The following is a 25,099-nucleotide window of genomic DNA, read 5'->3' on the forward strand; positions in this document are numbered from 1 at the left end:
ACCCCTGACCTTGTGATCTGCCCACCTCGGCCTCCCAAAGTGCTCGGATTACAGGCCTGCGCCACCGCACCCGGCCTCTCCACTCTTTTTAGGTGGAGAGGAGTAATGGTTGCTTTCAGTTAGGAGGGACTCCCATGTACCCAACCCATTTGTGTAAATTTCTTCCTTCAGAGTTCTTCAAATCAGCATCACCATTGTTAAAGGCCTCCCACGTGGTAATAATTGTGCTACAGGGTTTTACGAACATGAAGTTTATGTTTGGCTGAATTAACCTCCTTGCTGTGGCACAAGGGGGCCATAGGTGTTTTCACCAATTATGAAGCAGGTTCACTGTGCAATGGCTACCAACTTTTCTGACTACAACGAGACCAAACACATTCATACATAAATTCCATGAAGTGAATTTATTACTTACAAATAGCAAACAAAAGACAACAGAAGTCTAGAATTCAATATGAACCACTACCACAAGATCAGGAAAGCTACCCAGAGCAGATGGATGGCGTTTTGACTAAATGCTTCACTTGCACTACAACTGAGGGAGCCCAGAAAGCAGCCCACCTTGGGTTGTCTCCCAAGATGTGGTTTGCTGGACACAAGCATTAAAGGCCATTCTGTTTCGAGCAGGGACTATAACAGAGCCTGGGCTGTTCTGACCAATGTCACCTGATTATCAGGATATTGCATTCCCAGCATATCATACAGTTATCTTGAGAACTACCAGTAAGAAAGGGAGGAAAATGGCCCTGCACCTTTACAACTGAAGGATCAGGATGTTTGTTGTGACAGAGGCACAGACAGTAGCGACAGAGTGTTCTTGTGAGCCATCTACTAGTTCTCTTGACTGAAGCGTGGCACCTGACTGCTTTTCTCTTTCCTTTCAATGGAAACTGTTTCAGAATATTTTGAATATTTTGAGTTTCTACATCTATAGAGTTGCAGTGCATGATCACTGGCAGTGTAGACTCTCTGCATGGTTAAAGGAAAGAGTTCAGGAGCCCATCAACCCACATTGGAGGAGACCACCTAATCCTCCAGAGAGTGCCACTCCATCTTCCTGGGGTTGGCTCCATATGCAGTAAGGCCATTATGTCTAAGGCCGTCAAGACTTGCAGTGCGAAGATTAGACTTTTGACATGCTGATAAGCAGCAGTGATAAGAAAAGCCCACACACTGGCTAGGAATTTTTCAATGAAAGCAGCTGAGACATTTCTGCATATGCTTCAGTAGGGGCTAATATCAAACTCTTTCTTTCTACTTTCTTTACTCATCAGTGCCTGAACCATGAGGCACCATAGATGTACACCTCATCAGGAGGGTGTATGGGACAGCAGCAAGGGGAGCAGTAGCACAAGAAACAAACAAGGCCACTACTTCTGCCTACATAATAACTATTGTCTTGGAGTGTACAAGAATTAATAATGTTCACATGGCTGCCCTAAGCATACAGAGATGGTGACCAGAGTAGATGCAGGGACTACACAGATACAGCCTGATTCTTGCTAATTAGGACTTAAGTGTTGGCTTATGTGCTGTGCTTTTGTGCATTAATAAGCCAGGGCCTCAAAACTGCCTGCTAAGCAGAGGCCAAATGTCATGCTGGGGTGCAATTAAACATTCATGTCTAGGAGATGAGAGCATTTTAGTGTGGAAGAAGATGGCAACACGTGAAGACCACAAAGACCAAAGGGAAGGCCCATCATCAGCTCACGGTTCTGACCCAGGTGACTGCTGATGTGTTACGGAACCGTCAGCCGACAGCAGGTAGGTCAAGTTGAGCAGGTATTCTGCATGAGGGCTGGTCCATTCCATTTGTGTTGCCAATTGTTTCAATAGCGTCTCATGCACCCTACTGGTGAGGAAGGAAGGAGCACCCTACGTTTACTGGCACCGTTAAACACATAACATCTATTACTAAACAGATAAACCTGACATCAGTTATTAATTACATATAGGAGGATGGTGTAAGCTCCCACAGGCCCAAACAGGGATTAACTTGGGAGCAGAGAGTGGTATAGCATTAAAAAACTGAGGATGTTTCTTTTTTTTTTTTAAGACATAATCTCGCTCTGTCACCCTTGCTGGAGTGCAGTAGTGTGATCTTGGCTCACTGCAAGCTCCGTCTCCCAGGTTCACGCCATTCTCCTGCCTCAGTCTCCCTAGAAGCTGGGACTACACGTGCCCACCACCAAGCCCGGTTAATTTTTTGTATATTTAGTAGAGATGGGGTTTCACCATGTTAGCAAGGATGGTCTCGACCTCCTGACCTCGTGTTCCACCCGCCTCAGCCTCCCTAAGTGCTGGTGCTGGGATCACAGGTGTGAGCCACCATGCCCGGCCGAGGATGTTCCTTTGCTCCTACAGGAGTATGTGATTGGTTTGTCTGTTGGCTGGTAGGGAACTGAATCATGTGACACTGACTGGTAAGACTGTAATACTGTAAAATATAATATATAAACTATCATACCATAATGGTGTAATACTATCTACTACAACACCAAAGGCATCGATGAAAAGCCCAACGGTATCATATGTGACTGAGAGACTGAATGCTTCCTCCCTCAGATTGGTTACAACATATTGTCCTATCACAAGTCTCTCTCCTTCATTCAAAATGAACAATCCAAATAACAGACAGAAATAATAAAGAATAAAGGGCAACAAATGCAAAGAACTCATGAGATGATACTCTATGGTAAACTTTATGTACTTAGGAATTAATACCAACTCATTATTAGCAAAAAATAAACATCTTTACATCAAGAGTAGTTTTTCCTTTAATAAAAAAGGTAGAATGTGTATAATGGACAAGGGATAATCAAAATTTGCCAAATGAGGCTAGTAAGACAATCCCAACAATTCACAATCATTATTCACTGGTCCATTAATCACAGGACAATACATACAAATGAAACTTACCTGGCTGGGCGCAGTGGCTCATGCCTGTAATCCCAGCACGTTGGGAGGCCGAGGCGGGCAAATCATGAGGACAGGAGTTCAAGACCAGTCTAGCCAACATGGCGAAACCCTGTCTCTACTAAAAATACAAAGAATTAGCTGGACATAGTGGCGGGCGGCTGTAGTCCCAGCTACTTGGGAGGCTGAGGCAGGAGAATCGCTTAAACCCAGGAGGCGGAGGTTGCAGTGAGCCGAGATCGTACTACTGCACTCCAGCCTGGGCAACAAAGTGAGACTCCACCTCAAAAAAAAAAATAATGAAATTAAAAAAAAAAAAACTTACCTACATATTAGAAAAACATCAAAATTCAACCATGAATCCAGCACATTATCAAATGAACAGACAAAACTTCTACCAACAAACTTAAGAAAATATCGTTATCTATGAAATTCAAGTACCACTGCTTAAAGAGCATTTACAGAACTCTCACCTCAAGGTTTCCCTGCAAAACAAGGTGAAATGCATACTCAAGACTCTAGAATGAGCCACTGATACAAACAATGTACTTGTAACTTGTGTAACATTTCATACATTTTTTTCAAGCATTGCACGATAATTAATTTGCATCACGCTTTCCAAATTAGAAAAGCTTCACTTATACAACTTCTTTCCAGTGGGAGTTTTCACATGACTTTTCAAGTAAATGTTAAAACTGAAAATATTCTTGCAGTTTCTAAACTATTAGAGTTTTAATCCTGTGCACGTTCTTGTATTTACAAGGTCCAGCCAGCTACAGTGTGCATTTTCATATGTCCTTGAGTGGGTATGAGAGAAATGAAACATTCCCACATTCTGGACATTCATAGGGTTTTTCTCAGGAGTGAGCTGATGTCTTCAAATGGAACTAACACAACTGAAGGCCTTACCACAAATTTAAATTCAAAAGGCTTTTCTCCACTCTGAGTCCTCCCAAATCTTCAAAAACAGGAAAATCTCAAGGCTGGACCACATTTCCTACATTCTTAAGGTTTCTCTGCAGTGTGAGCTCTTTCATGTTTATGAGAGAATGGGAAAGAGTAAATGTTTCACCACATTTCTTACATTCAAGGGGCTTTATTTATTTATTTATTGAGATGGAGTCTCACTCTGTCACCAGGCTGGAGTGCAGTGGCACAATCTCGGTTCACTGCAACCTCCACCTCATGGGTTCAAGTGATTCTCCTGCCTCAGCCTCCTGAGTAGCTGGGATTACAAGCATACGCTACCACACCCAGCTAATTTTTGTATTTTTAGGAGACGAGGTTTCACTAGTTGGCCACAATGGTCTCGATCTCCTGACCTCGTGATCCGCATGCACAGGGCTTCCCCCCAACCCCCTGTGGCTTTTTATGTCCTTGAAAAAGAACTAAGACAACTGAAACGTACCACCATGCCCAGCTAATCATTTTCTTTTTTTTTTTTTTTTTGAGACGAAGTCTCGCTCTGTCGCCCAGGCTGGAGTGCAGTGGTGCGATCTCGGCTCACTGCAAGCTCCGCCTCCCAGGTTCACGCCATTCTCCTGCCTCAGCCTCCCCAGTAGCTGGCGTGAGCCACCACGCCTGGCACTATTTTATTTTTTGTAGAGACAGGGTTTCACCATGTTGCCCAGGTTGTTTCACATTGTTTTAATCCAGGCTGGTTATGAACTCCTGGGCTCAAGCAATACACACACCTTGACCTCCTAAAGTGCTGGGATTATAGGCTGAGTCACCACACCCAGCCTCTATATCATGACTTCTTTCATGGCAAGTAAGGTGACTGGAACGAGTGTAGGCGTTACCTCATCTCTTACATTCATAGGGTTTTTCTCCAGTATGAATTCTTTCATGGAGGTGAAGGGAACTGAGGCGACTGAAGGCTTGGTCACATTGTTTACATTCATAGGGTTTCTCTCCAGTATGAGTACTTCTATGGTTACAAAGGGAACTCAAACGACTAAAGGCTTTGCCACATTGTTTACATTCATAGGGTCTCTCTCCAGTATGAATGCTTCCATGGTAATGAAGGGAAGTGGAACAGCTGAAGGCTTTATCACATGTGGTACATTTATAGGGTCTTTCTCCAGCGTGAATCCTTTCATGCGTCTTAAAAGAACAAGAAAATCTGAATGTTTTCCCACATTCCTTACATTCGTAGGGTTTCTCTCCAGTGTGAGTTCGTTCATGTATTAGACAAGAACCGGAAACAGTGAACACTTTACCACATTGTTTACATTTATGGAGTTTTTCTCCTGTGTGAGTTCTCTGATGTCTTTCAACTGAATTGAGAAAATAAAAAGCTTTCCCACATATTGTACATTTATAAGCTGGATTTCCACTGTGCATTATCTTGTGTCTTCTAGCACCTGGAACAGAAACGGAGAGTTTCCCACACTGTTCACATTTATATTGCTTCTCTCCATATGGTTTGTATCCTGAGCGAGCTAGGAGTGCCTGTTAAGAAGGGAATGACGTACAAAGACTTTTCCACAAATACTGCATTCACATTGCTTTAATCCAGTAGAAATGTTCTCATTCAGATCAAGATTTGGAATTTGGCTGACAACTTGTCCATACTGACTACCTTCTTTGCTTTCACACAGTCTCTGTAACATATGATTTCTGTAAAAAAATGACAAGCACATTATTATTGGTTGGTTTAATAACTTTCTACTTATTAATAGGTCTTGGACTTACACTACTACCAATACCAGGGAAAATGCTTTTTTTTTTTTTTTTTTTTTTTTTTTTTGCCATGACTGAATTATTTGAAAGTAAATGGCTATTGAAAACACAGCTACCACCTGCATGGCTATGACCAAAATAGTAACATTCATATACACAATTTTGTAGTACTATTTTCAAGTAAACTGTTTTCCAAACACTGACTGCTACACTGAAGTACGTTAATTTTGGGTGACATTTTGCTAAAAAGAAATAAATTTCAAGTGATTCTTACTTGCTTTGATTGCTTGTTTTTAAGTTCATGACATACTAAGATTCCTTCAGAGGACTTTACTTCCTCTTCTCAGTGCAAATTATCTTATATCTTTCCCAGGTTTTTCGAAGTGATCTTCAATATTCTGGTCTTTTCATTTGTTTCCTAAAATGCAGACCCATAAAATTATCATGAATTATTACAAACTATAGAAACATTACTAGATTTAATGTTCATTGTACACGGTGCCCATGCCTGATTTATTCACCAAATCATTCCCTTGACACATTCCAAATCACAAATAGCACTGATGATAGGGAAATACTTCTGTCATTAAGTGAAATGTGTTGTCATTCTTACCTACAGAAGCCAGGTTCCTGCAGGTTTCCTGCATCACTTCTCTACAGAGATTCTTCTGAGAAGAATCTAGCAAAGTCCATTCCTCTTAAAGTTCACAGCCACATCCTCAAAAGCCATGGAGTCCTAGGACATTCCACACATATGGATAGAAGGATGGGTGAGACTGACAGCACTGGGAATCTATACTCAATTCATAAGCTGTTTACATGATTCTAAAATTTCCAAGCATTTATTCTATGACTTGATTGTCACAACTCTTACTCTGTTCACACATACTCCCTCCCACACAGCAGTACTAATGCTAGAATTGAACTATTCAAAAAGGCAACAGCAAAGTAGAAACACCCATCTCATTAGAGAATCCAGGGAGTAAGATGTGCTGCTAGGAGTTACCTTTTAACTTCACTTTGTACATTTCTAGTATCTGTCATAATAAAGTCCTACCTGATGTGCATAAGTGAGTTAATATTATCAGTCCTGAGACTACTTACCCTTAAAAATGCCTGCTCACAAAGTTCAATCTTTGTTTGTATTAGTAACTTACATTTTGAAAGGGATTCCACCAACCCAAGTAATAAGAATGACTCACTGCATCTAAATGGCTTATGCAATATATTTGCCAAAACTTTGTCTGCTGAAGGTCTATTATTTTGTGTCACTGCAGTGGTGCTTACGAACTAGACACCAAAACACAGTCTGAACACTAAGTGTTCAATGAGTTTCCCTGGTAGACAATATTTTACATGTGCTGTCACTTGTTAACTGGGGAGTTGAGCGCATTCCATGTGATTACACTGAGAGAATAGGCTTATTAAATTTAATTGAGTAGTAAATAAAACTAATAACTGATATTTAACAATACTAATACAACAATTTTTAAAATTTCTATTGCACAATGTCAAGGCAGAAAGGAATAAGAGGAAATATGACACCTGTTTTTTAAAATGACATGAATGTCACCACTTCCAGATGCTACTCCTGTGAAATCACATAAATTCCCAAATCAGGTTGTTTTAGGCAAGAAAAACTACTTTTTCATATGTAAAAAAAAAATGACAAATGTCTAAGGATTTTTAGTCATCTAAAAAAAGAGTGATGGCTTGTCTTACGTACTTCTAAGATTTTCAAACGAAAATATTCAGGACAGCACAGTATTAGCAGAGAAATGAGCAAGCAGACCAAGGGAAAAAAAAGTCTTAATGACCCAGCATTTATATGGGAAGTTGATGAATGATAGAGTAGGCACTGTAGAAAAGAAAAAGAAATCACAAGCACTTTAAAATATGAGGCAAACCAGGCTGGCATCTACTTGGGAAAAATGCATTGCATTCTTCTCTATTCCATGAACCACAATCAACTTATTATATATTCAAATATGAAAGATAAAACCAGAACACTTTCAAAAGTCACAGGAAGATTTCTTTTCTTTTACGAAGGATTAGGCAGAATTTTTTTTATGTAAGAAAAAAGTGATAAAGGAACAGACAAACTCAAACATATTAAAATTTAGGGAATAAAAAGAAAATAGAGTGGGCCGGGCATGGTGGCTCACGCCTGTAATCCCAGCACCTTGGGAGGCTGAGGCGGGTGATCACCTGAAGTCAGAAGGTTGAGACCAGCCTGGCCAACATGGCAAAATCCCGTCTTTTTGTTGTTTGTTTGTTTGTTTTTTGAGAGGGAGTCTCGCATTGTCGCTTGGGCTGGGGTGCAGTGGCAAGATCTTGGCTCACTGCAACCTCCACCTCCCAGGTTCAAGCAATTCTCTTGCCTCAGCCTCCCAAGTAGCTGGGATTATAGGTGCCTGCCACCACACTCAGCTAATTTTTTTGTATTTTTAGTAGAGACAGGGTTTCACTATGTTGGCCAGGCTGCTCTGGAACTCCTGACCTCGTGATCCGCCCACCTTGGCCTCCCAAAGTGCTAGGATTACAGGCATGAGCCACCATGCCAGGCCTAAAACCCCGTGTTTACTAAAAATACAAAAATTAGCTGGGTGTGGTGGTGGGTGCCTATAATCCCAGTTACTTGGGAGGCTGACACAGGAGAATCACTTGAACCCGGGAGGCGGAGGTTGCAGTAAGCAGAGATGGCGCCACTGCACTCCAGCCGGGCTACAGAGCAAGACAGCGTCTCCAAAAAAAACAAAAAACACCACCAAAAAAACGCTCAGATATCCAGATGAGAGGATACAGATGTGTCCACTGTCATAAATTCTTCACCACGCTACAAGAGGGGAACTGACATTTTGGTGAATCTTTGTAAATCATCAATTTATCTATCACATTTTATTTCACCAGTAGCATTTACAAAGCTAAGTCCTACAATTCCATTTGAAATTACTCTTAAAAACAACAGACCTTTAAAACTTACTACACTCACTCTGGGGAAGAAATAAATATGAATTTTTAGCAAATAAAATACATCATTTTACCTTGCCTCTTTGGAAACAGTATTTTTATCTTTCAAGCTGTACTGAGAAAATGTATCTTACAGTCAATGAAAAACTGAAACTCAAATAAGCGGACAAGCCTTTTCAAGGTAACAAACTCAGGGAAAGGCAATGCTGACTCCAACACAAGCCTTTCTAAGTGTCACGGCAGGCCATTCTATCCCTTGGGACACCCATCCTGTTCAGTAAAGTACTGTTACCACCTAGAAGGCAATGGCACTGCTCCTTGTCCTCCTGTGTGCCTTAAGTGTATTTTAATATTCAGGTTCTTGCACATCTCTCTGGGGTGGGTTTTCCTTGTCCTTTGGGACAGTTTTTCTCTCTTCACAAGTCTGAGACAATCTAGAAAGCAGAAATCATTTCTGCCTTTTCCTCTCAGTATCAGCATCCAATTGGCAGACCATCAACATGTCTCCGAGGAATAAAAACTCGGGCTGGAGGAACAATTTTAATGACCTAACTTTAATGACATTACATTGTATTGTTCATTAATTTTAATGTCCTAAAATTTTAGTGACCCTAAGAGGTCACCATTTTAGATGAAACTATACCAGGAGATTCCTCTAAGGCCAAGAGCATCCAGCTGCTCCCCCGAGAGACTCTACCCCCTACCTCAGGCTGCCCTTGGGGATGAGATGACCCCGGGGCTGATACTCACTAGACACTCCAATAGACATGGCCACTGTGGGTATCCTGGGTCATCCCCAGACAGTTCTAAAATGCCAGGACTAGGAAAAGACAGGAGGGTGGCTGAGGACACAACACCCTGTAAAGTTTTCACGGGGGGACCTCAACCTAAAGACATTTTGGTAATATGTACACTTAGGAAAGATGAAGAGAGGCACAAAGATTTTTTTTACAGTAGAGTGTCAGATGATTTATTCTCCGCTTTCCTCTCATGTAAAATGTTTGGAAACAGAAAACTTTTTTGGCCAAGGTGGCTCACGCCTGTAATCCCTGCGCTTTAGGAGGCCGAGGCGGGCGATCAATTAAGGCCAGGAGTTCGAAACCAACCTAGCCAACATGGCGAAGCCCTGTCTCTACTAAAAATACAAAAATTAGCTGGACGTAGTGGTGGGCGCCAATAAGCCCAGCTACTTGGGAGGCTGAGGCAGGAGAATCGCTTGAACCCGGGAGTCTGAGGTTGCAGTGAGCTGAGACTGCACCATTGCACTCCAGCCTGGCGACAGGGCGAGACTCCGTCTCAAAAAATATATATCTATACACACATATATACACATATATAAAATATGTACATATATATGTATATATATATGGTTTGCTTCCTCATTAACCTTATCAAAGCCTCTCATTTACGCCCCTCCTGTGGACCAAAAACCACAAACCATGACTGCGGTACCCGGTTTATGAATCGCCGTTTGCTCAAACACACCGTTTAACGTTTTAACAAAGCCTCAGGTTAATTTTAGGGGTAGAAAGGTGGCACTGGAAGTTCCATGAACCACAGCTCCTCCCACGCTGGAACCCCGCACACCGAGTCGGGGCTCTCCCGGATCACCCTCCCGTGGTCACCGCACTACCTGGGTGGGGGAGGCGCGGGGTTCCCGAGAGGGCTCCGGCCAGCGGAAGTGGTGCCCACAGGTACAGACAGGACGCAGGGGTCCGGCTGCCCGCCCCGCTCGGCCCTGCACAGAAGGGGACTGAGGTCCGGCTGGGCCGCGGCGGCTGGGTCCGCAGGTTCCGCAGCAGATGGCTGGTTCCAGCAGGTTTCAACCAGCCCTCTTCCCCACTTCGGGAAGCTAGGCGCAGTCCACTCACCATTCCTCGGCTTCCCGGGTGTCCTGGCGTCAGCTAGGCATGTCCCAATACCCGCAGGTCAGAGGGTGGCAGAGGCTGCTGCAGAGCCACCTGGGCCTCCCAGAGCCAAAAAGCAGCAGCGGAGACTAACAGAAAGAGCCTACTGTGGCGAAGGCGAGACAAAGCGCCCGCCAGCCTGATTCCGGAAGACGCCCTCTCCTTTCCGGCGGCGCGCCTGATTGAATGGTCCCCACCCCAGCGCCCCTGACTATAGGCGGCTTCAGGCCCCACCCCCTCAGGCCCTGAGTGACAGGAGATTGCGATCTCACCTGAGGCTGGATGAGGCCAGAACCACCGTTTTGGCCTAGCGGTTTGTAGGGGGTGCGTCCTTCCTGCGCTGGGATTTGACCATGCAAGGAGGACATTCGCATTTAACCTTGTATACAAGGTTATAGCTATTTGTGTAATTGCAAGCAATATAGTGACAATTCTGTAACTGCCCAGTGGGTTCACCTTGCCCGCTACCTAGACAGAGCCGATTTCTCAAGAAGGGGGAATAGCAATAGAGAAAGAGTAATTCACGCAGAGTCGGCTGTGCCGGAGACCGGAGTTTTTTATTTTATTTTATTTTATTTTTCTGAAACAGAGTCTTGCTCTGTCGCCCAGAGTGCAGCCTCAGAGTTTTATGATTATTCAAATCAGTCTCCCTGAGCATTTGGGGATAAGAGTACTTAGAAAGTCTATTTTGCCAAGGTTGGGGATGTTTGTGCATGACACAGCCTCAGGATGTCCTGATGACAGTTGCCCAAGGTGCTCAGAACACAGCTTGGTTTTGTTGGAGATAAATGCTCGGTGCTGCAAAGCGAAACCACCACTCAAGCGAAAGTTTTCTCGGCAACGCAGTTTACTTCTGCAGAAGCGTGCTGCTTGCATCAATCACAATGGCAAGAGCACACGGAACAAAGGAAAGCAGGGGTTTTTATTCCTAACGCAATCCCTACCTCTGGCATGGGCTGGGGTCGGACCTCAAGCTCTAAACTGACCCGGTTGGCATTGGTGAATATTTTCTCAAATAACGAAGGGGGAGGGGGATGTGAGTTACAATGGTGGGACATGTGGTTTCGAAGGGAGAAATGGGTGCAGAGCAGGTATTTGATTAGAACTGATGGGAAAGTTGTTTATTGATTAGAACTGATGGGAAGGTTAACTAAGGGCAAGGAGGAATGGAGAACAAGAAAGTTGAGTTCGAGAACAAAAACAAGAACGTTAACATGCCAAACCTTAGAAGAGAAACTGACTGTATCTGACAGTTTTATACATTATAGGGAGACAGGAGACATCAATTAACATATGTAAGATGAACACTGGTTTGATCAGGTACAACCTGAAGCAAAACTGCGTCAACCCGAAGCCAGGAAGGGGCTTCCAGGTCATAGGTAATTGAGAGAGGAACGGTTGCATTCTTGTGAATTTGCATGAGCCTTTCCAAAGGAGGCAATAAGACAAGCATTCTTCTCAGTGAGCAGGGGATGACTTTGAATAGAATGGGAGGCAGGTTTGCCCTAAGCAGTTCCCAGATTGACTTTTCCCTTTATCTTAGTGATTTGGGGGACCCAAAATATTTTCCTTTCCAATTTTCCCCTTTTGTTTTAAAAATATTTTGGAGAAAGCATTTTAGAAGAAAACAGTCTCTGGTGCCAGGTTTTGTCTGATTTCTCATGGAGTAGCTGGGATTACAGGTGCAGGACACCACACCTGGCTAATTTCTTTTTTTTTTTTTTTTTTTGGTAGAAACGGGGGTCTCCCTTGGTTGCCCAGGCTGGTCTCTGGTGCCCAACACAGGGCTCCGGTAATCTCTGCAAATAATCCAGTGAAGGAACACCAGAGCGTGGAAAGAGGAGGACGACCGACAAAGGACCCCCGAGTAGGTTTTCACTTCAAGCTCTAGGGTAAGTGGGGTACTCGGAGAATTCCAGGGAAACCTCGGGAAAATATGGGTCAGGCTGAGAGTAAGTTCGCTAATTACTTAGGCCTTGTGCAGCAGTTACTGCATCACGGAGGGGTAATTGTGAGTACCCAAAATCTCACATCTTTGTTCCATCTGGTAGACAAGTATTCTCCCTGGTTCCCGGAATATGGAACCATGAATGTGAAAGATTGGGACAAGGTCGGATCAGACTTAAAACGAGCACACTTAAAACGAGCACAACAAGAGGGCCACGATATTCCCGTCTCGGCTTAGTCTGTGTGGTCGGCAATTAAAACAGCACTGGAGCCCTTCCACACTGAGGAGGAGAAGGAGGAGTTTCAGGATGACATAGGAAAGTTGAATAATCAGGAGTCTAATTATCAGCAAAGTGAACCATGACAGTTTAGTTTTAAAAAGGGCGAGAAACGGGAAGGTATGTACGCTAATCTCCAAAAACTTATAAAAGGAACAGTGCCACCTACTGCGCCTTTAGGGGAAGGTCTGGAATGGCCACCCCCAGGCCAGCCTTAGGAATTTTTGGAATGGGAGCCTGAGACGCACCTTGTGGCTCCCTTTGTTGCAGGCCCCGCCAGTAACTATGGTGAAGGGAAGCTTCAGGCTTGTCCAAAAGCCAATTACCATGAGGGAATGATCCAGGCTTGCCCACCTGTTAATTATGGTAAAGGAATGCTGCGAGCCTGTCCAAATACAAATTATGGCACAGGGACAATCCAGGCATCCATTCGCCAGGTACAAGAAATGGGGGATTTGAATGCTTGGCAGTTTCTGGTAATTATTTCGCCAGCTGAGGCGCCCAGAGAACTTGCTCAAGCATGCTGGGAGCCATTTCCTTTTAAAATATTAAAAGACTTAAAGCAAGCAATTGGACAAGATGGGCCAAATTCTCCTTATGTTCATTCCTTGTTACAATGTTTGACTTATAACAGACGTTGAATACCTATGGATTGGGAGGCATTAGCCCTATCCGCCCAGACCCCTCTGAATTTCTCCAATTTAAAACCTGGTGGACGGATGAAGCAACAAATCAGGCACGCAGAAATGCTCAAGCCCAATGTCCCATTAATATCACATCTGATCAATTGCTTGGAATCGGACAGGCATGGGGTACTCTAAATCAACAGATGGTAATGGGTGATAAGGCTGTTGATCAGCTCAGAACTACATGCCTAAGAGCCTGGGAAAAAATTCACGACCCTGCTACTGCTTATCCTTTTCACACAGTTCAACAAGGTCCAAGGGAGCCTTTTCCAGATTCTATCGCCCGTTTGCAGGATGCAGCTCAAAAGGCTATTTCTGATTCTCATGCCAAGAAAGTGGTCGTTCAGCTGCTTGCTCATGAAAATGCTAATACAGAATGTCAGGCAGCAATTAGACCTATTAAGGGAAAGGCAGATCTAAATGAGGAAAAACTTTAAGTGAATACATTAAAGCCTGCGATGGCATTGGGGGGCACTTATATAGGGCCAGCCTCCTTCTATAAGGCTGGGGGAGCGAGGGGGATGCTATTACTCCCCATATCATGGAGGGTGCCTCACCCCCCTGCGATGTGGATCCTAACAGCAAGGGGGAGAGAGGGGATTGCTATTACTCCCCATTATGATGTGGATCATAATAATTACTCCACCCCGCAATGCATGTCCATTATTAGCAGTCTCTTTTGTTCAGGATATTAGGAACAATTTCACAGGTTGTGTGTACACAGCCTGCGATAGGAGAAGGAATACCATCCTCTGCACCTCCGGCTATAAGGAACCATATCACACCATGGGTGTACACTTTTTGGGAGATTTGGGCTAAAGTCGTCCTGTGTTTCCCTGAATATTCGGAGACATATCACAGGGCGGCTGTAGACTCACTACTCTCTTGGCAGGAACATCATGGTTTACCTACTGGAAACTAGGAGCAATATCACAGACTGGGTGTCAAGCCACTGTCACATTGGAAGTAATATCATGCTCTCCCCCACAAGTTATGAGGAACAATATCACAGGGGGGTGTGTACCTTCACCGGTAGTGAGAGTAGTATCATCATCTCTTCCTTTAGATGATAGGAACAATATCACAGGGTGGGTGTACACCCCATGTATTTTTGGAAGCAATGTCATTCTCTCTTCTAGGTTTTACGATTCATATCACAGGCGGGTGTACATCCCTTGTTATATTGGATGGAATCTCATCCTCTTGCAACCTGTATCTTTAGAACAATATCCCATAGGGGCTGTACATCTCTTCCATATTGGTAGTAATGCCATCTTCTCCTTTCCTAGATATCAGAAACAATATCACAGGAGGGGTGTACACCCCTTGCAATATTGGTAGTAATATCACCTCTCCCCTGTGGTTATTAAGGACAAAATCCCAGGGTGGCTTTACAGTTCCTACTTTATTGGGAGTAATCATCCACTCACCCCCTGAATATCAGGAACCATATCACAGAAGAGGTGTCTACCCCATTTCGATATTGTCAGCTATGTCGTCTTCTTCCTGCCTGGATATTAGGAACGATACCCTGGGGTTGGGGGCGGTGTACACCCACTGCGATATAGAAAGTAAAATCAGCCTCTTTCCCGCTGGATATTAGGAACTATATCACAGGTGTGTGTGCACCTTCTGGGATATTGGGAGTACTATGAGCCTTCACTCTGCTGCATATTAGGAACAATAGATGGGGGGCAGGGTGTTACACCCCCTGCGATATTGACAGCAATATTCTTCTCTTATTCCCTGTACAGTAGGAACTACATCACAGGGGTCTGTACACCTTCTGCGATATTGGGATTAATGTAATCCTCTCCCCCACTGCATATCAAAAGCAATATCACAGAAGCGTGTACACCCCCTGTGATATGGCCAGTAATATCATCGTCTCTACCTTTCTATACTAGGAACGTCACCGGGGGTTTGTACACTCCCCTGCGATATTGGGAATAATGTTATCCTCTCTTCCCTTGGATATTAGGAACGATATCCCTGGTGGTGGGAGGTGGAGTACATTAAGAACAATATCACTGGGTGGGTGTACACCCCCTGCGATATTGGGTGTAGTATCATCCTCTCTTCCCTATGATATTAAGAACAGTATCACATGAGGGGTGTACAGCCACAGCCCCTGTGTTATTGGGAGGAATAGCATCTTCTCCCCCTCTTGATATAAGGAACAATATCTCAGGGTCTGTTTACATCCCCTGCAATATTGGCCGTAATGTCATCGTCTCCCAACGTGGATATTGGGCATAGTGTCACGAGGGGGTGTACACCTTCTTCGATATTGGGAGTAATATCATCCTCTCCCCTCAGGATTGTAGGCAAAATATCGAAGGGGTTTTACAACTCGTGTGATATGGGCAGTAACATCATCCTCTCCCCATCTAGATGTTAGGAACTGTATCACAGGCGGCTGTACACTTCTTGCGATATTGGGAGTCATATCATCCTCTCCCATCATGGATATTAAGAACAATATTACAAAGGAGGTGTACACCCCCTGCGATATTGAGAGTAATACTATGCTCTCCCCTTCAGAATATTAGGAACAATATCGCAGGAGGTGTGTACAACCCCTGCGATTTTGGGAGTAATATCATCCTCTCCCCGTGAATATAAGAAAAAATATCACAGGAGGATGTACACCCCCTGTGATATTGGGAGTCATATCATTTTCTCCCCCTCTGGATATTCGGAACAATATCACAGTGGGTGTGTACACCCCCTGCGATATTGCCACTAGTATCATCGTCTCCCTCCCAGGATATAAGGAACAATATCACAAGGGGGTGTATACCCCCTGCGATATTGGGGGTAATATCTTCCTCTCCTCCGCTGGCTATTAGGAACAATGTCACAGAAGGCGTGTACACCTCCTGCTCTATTGGAAGTGATATCGTCCTCTCTGTCCCTAGATATTAGGAACAATATCACTAGCGAGTGTACACCTCCTGCAATATTGAGACTAATATCATCCTCTCGCCTCCTGGATATTAGAAACCATATCACAGGGGTGGTGGACACCCCCTACGAAATAGGAAGAAATATCATCCTCTCCACCTTTGGATGTTAGGGACAATATCACGGGGGAGGTCTACACCCCCTGCGATATTGGGAGTCATATCATCCTCTCCCATCCAGGATACAAGGAACAAGATGACTGAAGGGATGTACACCCACTACAATAGTTTCAATAATGTCATTTTCTACCCCCTGGCTATTAGGAATAACATTATGGAGGAGTGCACACTTTCTGAGATATTGGGAGTGATATACTCTCCCCTCCGGATATCAGGAACAAGTCTATTAATTATTAATATTAATAAATATAATAAAAATTAATAGTAATCATTGATATTAGTAATCAGAATAAAGACAGTAAAAATTAATACTGGTTAAAAATGCTGATTAGTATTAATAATTAATAGTAATATCACTATTAATAAAATAATGATATCAGCAATTAATGTTACTTAAATCAATACTAAGTGATGTTGGTAATAAAATAATAATTAATATTAAGAACTAATAATATTGTTAAATGACATTAATATTAATAATTAATTTTAAGCATGCATAATCATATTTAAAATAATTATCCATAATTAATAATGGTATCCTATTAATTAGTGTCATTGATAATTATTAAAATCGATCCTTGAAGTTTAATAATTAATCATATTATTACTTGTAATGCCACAGGGGGTGTACACCTACCTGTTATGTTGTTCCTATTATCCAGGGATGGAGAGCATGATTTTAGTTTTAATATCGCAGTAGGTGTACACTCACCCTGTGACACTGATGCTAATATCTCGGGGGGCAGAATATGACATGACCCCCAATATAGTAATGAATGGACAGCCACCCGGTGATATTGCTCCTAATATTCAAGGAAAAAGCATATGATATTACTCCCATTATCGCAGGGAGGGTACAGCTCTTCTGCGATATTGTTCCTAGTATCCAGAGGGGGAGAGGATGATAATAATTCCAGTGTTGCAGGCTGTGTACACCGGCCCTGTGATACTGGTTTTTTTTCGTTTTTTGTTTTTTGTTTTGAGATGGAGTCTCGCTCTGTCGCCCAGGCTGGAGTGCAGTGGCGCGATCTCAGCTCACTGCAAGCGCCACCTCCCGGGTTCCCGCCATTCTCCTGCCTCAGCCTCCCGAGTAGCTGGGACTACAGGCGCCCGCCACCTCTCCCGGCTAGTTTTTTGTATTTTTTAGTAGAGACAGGGTTTCACCGTGTTAGCCGGGATGGTCTCAATCTCCTGACCTTGTGATCCGCCCGTCTCGGCCTCCCAAAGTGCTGGGGATATTGTTATTAATATCCTGGAAGGGAGAGGATGATATTACTCCCCGTAGAGCAGGAGGCATACACCCAGCCTGGGATATTGTTCCTAATATCCATGGAGGGGAGAGGCTGATATTACTCCCAATATGGCAGGGGGTGTACATCCACCCTGTGATGTTCTTAATATTTGAAGGCCGAGAGGTTGATATTACTCTCAGTATGGCAGACACTGTACACCCCCGTGTGATACTATTCCTGATATCCAGAAGGGGAGAGGATGGTATTAATCCCCATATCGCAGTAGGTGAACACCCGCTCTGTGATATCTTTGCTAATATGCAGGGGGAGAGAGAACAATATTATTCCCAATATTGCAGAAGATGTACACGCCCCTCCCCCCATGATATTGTCCTTAATATTCCAAGGCACAGAAGATGATGTTACTTCCAATATCACAGAAAGTGTACACCCCCCAGTGATGATGTTCCCATGATCCAGGAGTGAAGAGGATGATATTCCTTTCAATATCGCAGGGGGTGTATACGCCCCTGGTGATACTGTTCCTAATTTCCACCTGCGAGAGGATGATATTACACCCAATATTGCAGGGGTTATAAACGCTCCTTTGATATTGTTCCTAATATCTAGGCGGGGAGAGGTTGATATTCCTCCCTATATTGCAGAGGGTGTACACCCATCTTTGATACTGTTCATAGTAAGTATCCCAACAATTCACAATCATTATTCACTGGTCCATTAATCACAGAACAATATATACAAAGCAATATCACCCCCCTCTACCCCCCTGGATATTATGACCCACCTTGCAGGGGGGTGGACACCCACAGTGAGGAGAGGAGCAATATCACCCTCCTCTCCCCCTCTGGATATTACGACCCACCTCGCAGTGGGGTGGACACCCCCCACGAGGTGGGGAGTAATATCATCCCCCTCTCCCCCGCTGGATATTATGACCCACCTCGCAGTGGGGTGGACACCCCCTGCGAGGAGTGGAGTAATATCACCACCCTCTCCCCTCCCTGGATATTATGATCCACGGTGGTCCCACAGTGTGTTTACGATACTTTGAGTAATAGCATCTCCCCCTCTCACAATTGGGAACTATTTCCAGACGGGTGTACACCCTCTGCGGCATTCGGACTAATATCATCCTTTCCCCACCCTTCATGTTAAGAACAGTATCACAGGATTGTTCATACTCTCTGTCATATTGTATCATCCTCTCCCACGTTGAAATTTGGCACAACATCACTGCCTGCGGTTTACACCTTCTGTGATGTGGAAAGTAATATCATCCTCTACTCTCCTGGATCATGGGAACAATATCACTGTGGGTTGCACACTTTCTGCGATATTGGGAGTAGTATCATCCCCTCTGCCTTTGAATATTAAGGACAATCTCACAGGTGGGTGTACATCCCCTGCCATGTTGGGAATACTGTTATCCTCTTCCCCCCTGCATATTAGGAAAAATAACACAGAGTGGGTATACACCCCCTGTAATACGGGGAGTAATATCCTCTTCTCCCCTTACGGATATTAGGAACAATATCACAGGAGGGTTTACACTTTCTTCGATATCTGGAGTTATGTCCTCCTCTCCTCCTTTGAAGGTTAACAGCAGTATCGCAGGGGAGATGTACACCCCCTGCAATATTGAGAGTAATATCAACCTCTCCCCAACTCCCCTTGATATTTGGAACAATATTCCAGCATGGGTGTACACCTCCTACTATATGGTGAGTAATATCATTCTCTCCCTTCATGGGTATTAGGAACAATATCACACGCTGGGTGTACACAGCCTGCAATGTTGAAAGTAATATCATCCTCTACCCCTCCTGATATTAGGAACAATATGACGGAAGGGTTGTACACTCTGTGCCATATTGGGAGTAATATCATTTTCCCCTTCCCTGAATATGATGAGTAATATTCCCGGGTGGATGTACACCCACTGTTATATTGGGAGTACTGTCATACTCCACCCCCTGGATATTAGAAGCAATATCACAGGGTGGGTGTACACCCATAGCAAGATTGGGAGTAATATCATGCTCTCCCTCCCTGGATATTAGGAACAATGTCACAGGTGAGGGCACACCCCCTGCAGTATAAGGAGTAATATTATCTTCTTTCCCTTTAGCTATTAAGAACAATATTCCATGGTGGGTGGACAACCCCTGCACTTTTGGGAGTAATATTATTCTCTCTTATTCTGGATAGCAGGAATAATATCACAGGCGGGGTGTGCACACCCCTATGATATTAGGAGTAATATCATCCTCTCCCAATGTGGACACTAGGAACAATATCACAGGGGGCGTGTACACTTCTTCAATATTGGTAGTAATATCATCCTCTCCCCTCTGGATATAAGAATCAATATGACAGGCAGGGTGGGCACCCCTCGTGATATGGGGAGCAACATCACCCCTCTCTCTCTCCCTGCCTATTACGATCCACAGTGGACACACCGCGTGTTTACAATATTATAATATCATCTCTCTGTCTAGAAATTAACAAACAATATCAAAGATGGGTGTACACCCTCCACGATATAGGGAGTAATATCATCCTGTCCCCCCAACCCGGATATTAGTTACAATATCAAGGGAGTGTTTATAACCTCTGCGATACTGGGAGTAATAACTTCCTCTCCCACGTTGAAATTGGGAACAGTATCACTGGGGGCATGTACACCCCTGCAATATTGAAAGTAATATCCTCTTGCCTCCTGCATCATGGGAACAATATCACAAGGGCATTGTACACTTTCTGTGATATTGGGAGGAATGTGATCCTCTCACCCTCCCCGCATGTTAGAAAATATTACTATATATAAAAAATATCACATTATATATTTGTGGGAACAATATCACAAGGGCGTTGTACACTTTCTGTGATATTGGGAGGAATGTGATCCTCTCACCCTCCCCGCATGTTAGAAAATATTACTATATATAAAAAATATCACATTATATATTTCATATATTTCATATATCTAAACATATATGTTTTGTATATATCTAAATATATTTTTTATATATTTATCTATATATGAAATATCACATCATATATTAAGGACAATCTTGCAGGGGGACCATACTCTGAGAACCTGTGGTCTAGGGTGAGTTACAGATCTCTAATATCACCAAGTACAGGGCAGGCCAGCTGGAATAGCAGCTCTACAGAAGTGACAGGTACAGCAGAAGAAAAGAAAGGAGGGATTTGATTTGTCTGCAACAAAAAGTAAGGCTTGGGAGGTTTGCCATATATGTGATGAGAGTCTTCAATTGTTCTGGCTCTTCCAACTTGCCTCATTATTCACTAATTCAATACAATCATTTATGGTGTAGAAATGCTAATTTTGGACTACATAGGATTTTGTATTTGAAAACAACTAACAGTTTAAGGGAGCAGGAGTAAATAAGATACAGAAGCGAACAATGCAATAATTTGATATTTTTCCCTAAATGAGGCGTAAATGATGACAGAAGTCCCCTGATTTATAGTGGCAAAAAACTGGCAACCATCACGTAGCTAGGGATGGGAACTGTTGGGAAAAACTCAAACTGTGTTTTTTCCTCTGCTCTCATACCATCAATAATCATCAACACAGAAGCCTTCTGCGACCCTAAAATATGTGGATATCTCTCCCCGCTAGCAAGCAAGCAATCAATTCTGCCGCAGACACCAGCTGGGTGTTCTTCAATTCAATTCCAATACTATCTACCTGGAGATCACATCAGATCCCACAGGTGAAAGGCTCAGTCCTCAACATTGCTCCTCCCTCTCAGGCACCAGTTGCAAGTCCAGGCCTCTAGAACTTCTGACCGACTGGCTTCAAGTTGGGGTTCTCACAATCTCCTCTTTCGGTTTAATTAATTTGCTAGAGTGGCTCACCAGACTCAGGAAACACTTACTTATGTTTATTGGTTTATTTTAAAAGATTTTCCTTTTTTTTTTTTAAGACAGGATCTTGCACATGTGCCCAGGCTGGAGTGTAGCAGTATGATCATAGCTCACTGTAACCTTAAACTCCTGGGCTCAAGTGATCCTCCTGCCTCGACCTTCCAAATAGCTAAGACTACAGGCTCATGTCACCATGCCTGGATAATTTCCTTTATTTTTCATAGAGACAGAGTCTTACTATGTTGGCTGGGCTGGTCTCGAACTCTTGGGCTCATATGACCCTCCCACCTTGGCCTCTCAAAGCGTTACTGGGATTATAGGTGGAAGCCACAACACCTGGCCTATTTTAAAAGATACAAATAAGCAGCCAGAGAAGAAGTACATAGGGTGAGGTCTGCAAGGGTCCCAAGCACAGGAGTTTCTGCCCCTGTGGAGTTGGGGTGTTCCATCTTCCTGGCACATGAGTAAATTCTTGTTCACCTTCCTGTCAGCCTGCATGTGTTCTGCTCTCTGAACTCTGCCCTTTTGGGTTTTTATGGAAGTTTCATTACATAGGCATGATTGATTAAACTGTTGGCCACTGGTGATCAACTTGACCTTCAGCCTCTCTCCCCTCCCTGGAAGGTTGGGGAGTGGGGCTGAAAGTCCCAACCCTCTGATCATGCCTTTGTCTTTTTAGTGGCCAGTCCCATCCTGAATCTATCAGTCAACAATTGCATACCAAAAAACAAACAAACAAACAAACAAAAAACACTTTGGAGATTCAAAGTATTTTAAAAGTTGTATGGCAGGAAAGGGGACGGATACCAAATATATATTTCACAGTATCACAGGGGCTCTTTGTCTCTCTGAAAAACAGATCCCTTTGGCTGAGACCTTCATCATCCAGAATTACATTTCTTTCCTGGCTCAAAAGTACACACAGCATTAACACCTCATCCTCCTCTCTTATGTCTCCTCCCCTACTCCCCAGCTTCTAGCCTAAACTAGAATCTGCCCAACAACATTGGAGTCTGTATCCCTTTTCATAAGTCCTTGTAACAAATGATGAAATGTCTAGTCTGCATTCAAATTGCCAGACAAGCAGGGCATGAGAAGGCAGAGAAAAAGTGGAGAAGAAAGCTGTAGCTGGAAGCTTCCTCTGTCTCTCCTGTTCTTCGGGACCACAGTCTGCTCCAGTAATTTCAGAACCCCAAAAACATTGGACTCTGCCCTCCTGGCAAGTGTACATCACCACTGTGCCCCCACATCTGGTCAGAGGAGGATTCTTGGCTGTGCGCTGGGACTAATCAGAGTAGCACGAGGTGGAGGAAAGCCAGCACTTATTTTCTCGCGTCCTCATAGTTTCTGTCCCTCTTCCCTCTTGCCATGCTTCTAGACATGCAAGCAAATATTTCTTCCTAGAAAATGGACGACACCGACAAATGAGAGCACAGAGAAGTGTAATTCACAGGATTTTCACAATTGCACAAAACAACATTGTAAGTGTACAAATTGCAATGTTAGAGAAAAAAAGTAACTCAGAATCCCACCATTTTAATGTTTCCCATAAACCACAGACATTTTTCAAGAAACGGGGCTTCCAGTCCTTGTATTTGCACACATATTTGTGATCAGAATAATGATCGAAGTTCCTTGCCCTGGCTGCCCATTTGAATCACTAAGAAACATAGATGTCCAGGTGTTGAGGCTAAGGTATATGTACCTCTATTTTGGTTAAATTTTTATTGAAATAAACATACATCATAAATGTGAAGCTAGATAGATTTTCACCAACTGAACAAAACTGAGTAACTAGCTTCCAGATCCAGAAACAGATTCTCACCAGCAGGTCAAGAGAGCCATTAGGGCCACTTTCTAGCTACTGCAGCCCAGTGAAAGTTGTCAACATCCTAACTTCTAACATCATGGGTTAGTTTTGTTTTAGAAACAAACAAAAAAAATTAAAATAATATATACTCCTATACTAGCTTCCTTCCCTCAATGTTGTATGAGATTCACTCATATTTGTTGTAAGTAGTTGTGATTTGTTCATTTTCATTGCTTTATAGTATTTCATTGATTGAATAAACCACAATTGATTTATCCATTTAACTGTTGATGGGCACCTATGTAGTTAACAATTGATAAACTGGAGTATATTAAAGTTAGGGAACAACAAAATTTAACAAAAGTCACCATTAAAGAGAGTGATATGTGAAGAAAAATATTCTCAATACACATATAAAACGTAAAAGACTTGTACCCTAGTGAGAGGGAATGAATATGTAGACAGGAATCCTATGTATTAACCAGTAAAACACAGCTCAATTTTTAAAATAATTGGCACACCTCAGAGAAAATATGCAAATACTCAATAAGTATATGCTCAATTTCATTTATGGCTCAGGAAATAAAAATTAAATTACCCACTGGAGTGGTTAAAATTAAAAAGATGTAAAATACCAAGCAATTGTATTGAATATGGAATAATGGGGATTCTCATACTGCATTGGTGTGAGTGTTAATTTGTACAATCATTTTGGAAAACTCTTTGGTGATATCAATGAAAGCTAATCACATGCATATCCTGATTTAGCAATTCTATTCTCAGATATACACTTCACAGAGATGCATACATATGTGCCCCAAAAGACAGGTACTGTATAAGATGTTCTTAGTACTACATTTGTAATGGCCCCAAACAGTTATCTTTATGTTTAAGATGCTCTACAGGTGATTCTCAGGACCAATAGGGCTGGAAACTATGACAATAAATATATTTTTAACAGAATTTTGAGTTAAAATTGCATTTTATGTGCTGACTTAATAGGGAAATTATAAGCCTTTACCTTTCTCCTTTGTAAGAGACAAAGCCTTAATAATAGTTATGGCTAAAATTTATTTATCGATAAAATATTAAGGTTTTTGTTATTTGTTGAAATACTAAATGTTTTCAAGATCATTTCTATTTTTTATGTGGTAGAATCTTAAGAAGTATTTGGCTTTGATGATAGGACCTAATATGGGAAGAGGTTAAAGTCAGGAAAAAGTAATAAAAATTCCTTAGTAATAAATCTGTACAGTAGTATGATATAATTTGGTCCTCAGCTACATCCTGAAATTTTAAAAAAGAGACTGAAAATGATTTCCCTTCCCAGTGAAGCTGTCAGTTTCAGGCAGCATTGCCAGGTCATCAAAAGAGGATGGGTTAGTTTCTCACTAGAGAGGTCTTGGGTGGGATTCAGTCTCTCTGCTAGGTGTCTAATTCTTTAATTGTCCCAACACTTGAAATGGCCCTGGGAGGTGGTTCTTTTACTTCCATTTGACAGGTAAAGGAGTTGAGGCTTAGGGAGGCAAGGCCACCTGGTCACACAGCCTGCAGGTGATAGAGCCAGATGCTCCCTAGGAGATGGGTATTTCTGGTGCTGAAAACAGAGGAACAGGCAAAAGGTGTTTATTTAGGGCTTTCTATTTGCTGGGCTCTGGGCTAAG

General features: G+C 42.9%; 1 pseudogene; it reads right to left on the reverse strand.

Annotated features, from left to right (window-relative positions):
- Positions 1–4,506: 4,506 nt before the first annotated feature.
- LOC102140748 (uncharacterized) lies at positions 4,507–10,618 on the reverse strand (annotated as a pseudogene).
- Between the last annotated feature and the right edge of the window lie 14,481 nt (positions 10,619–25,099).

This window comes from Macaca fascicularis, chromosome 3 (genome assembly GCF_037993035.2).
Source record: "Macaca fascicularis isolate 582-1 chromosome 3, T2T-MFA8v1.1".
Classification (NCBI taxonomy): Eukaryota; Metazoa; Chordata; class Mammalia; order Primates; family Cercopithecidae; genus Macaca; species Macaca fascicularis.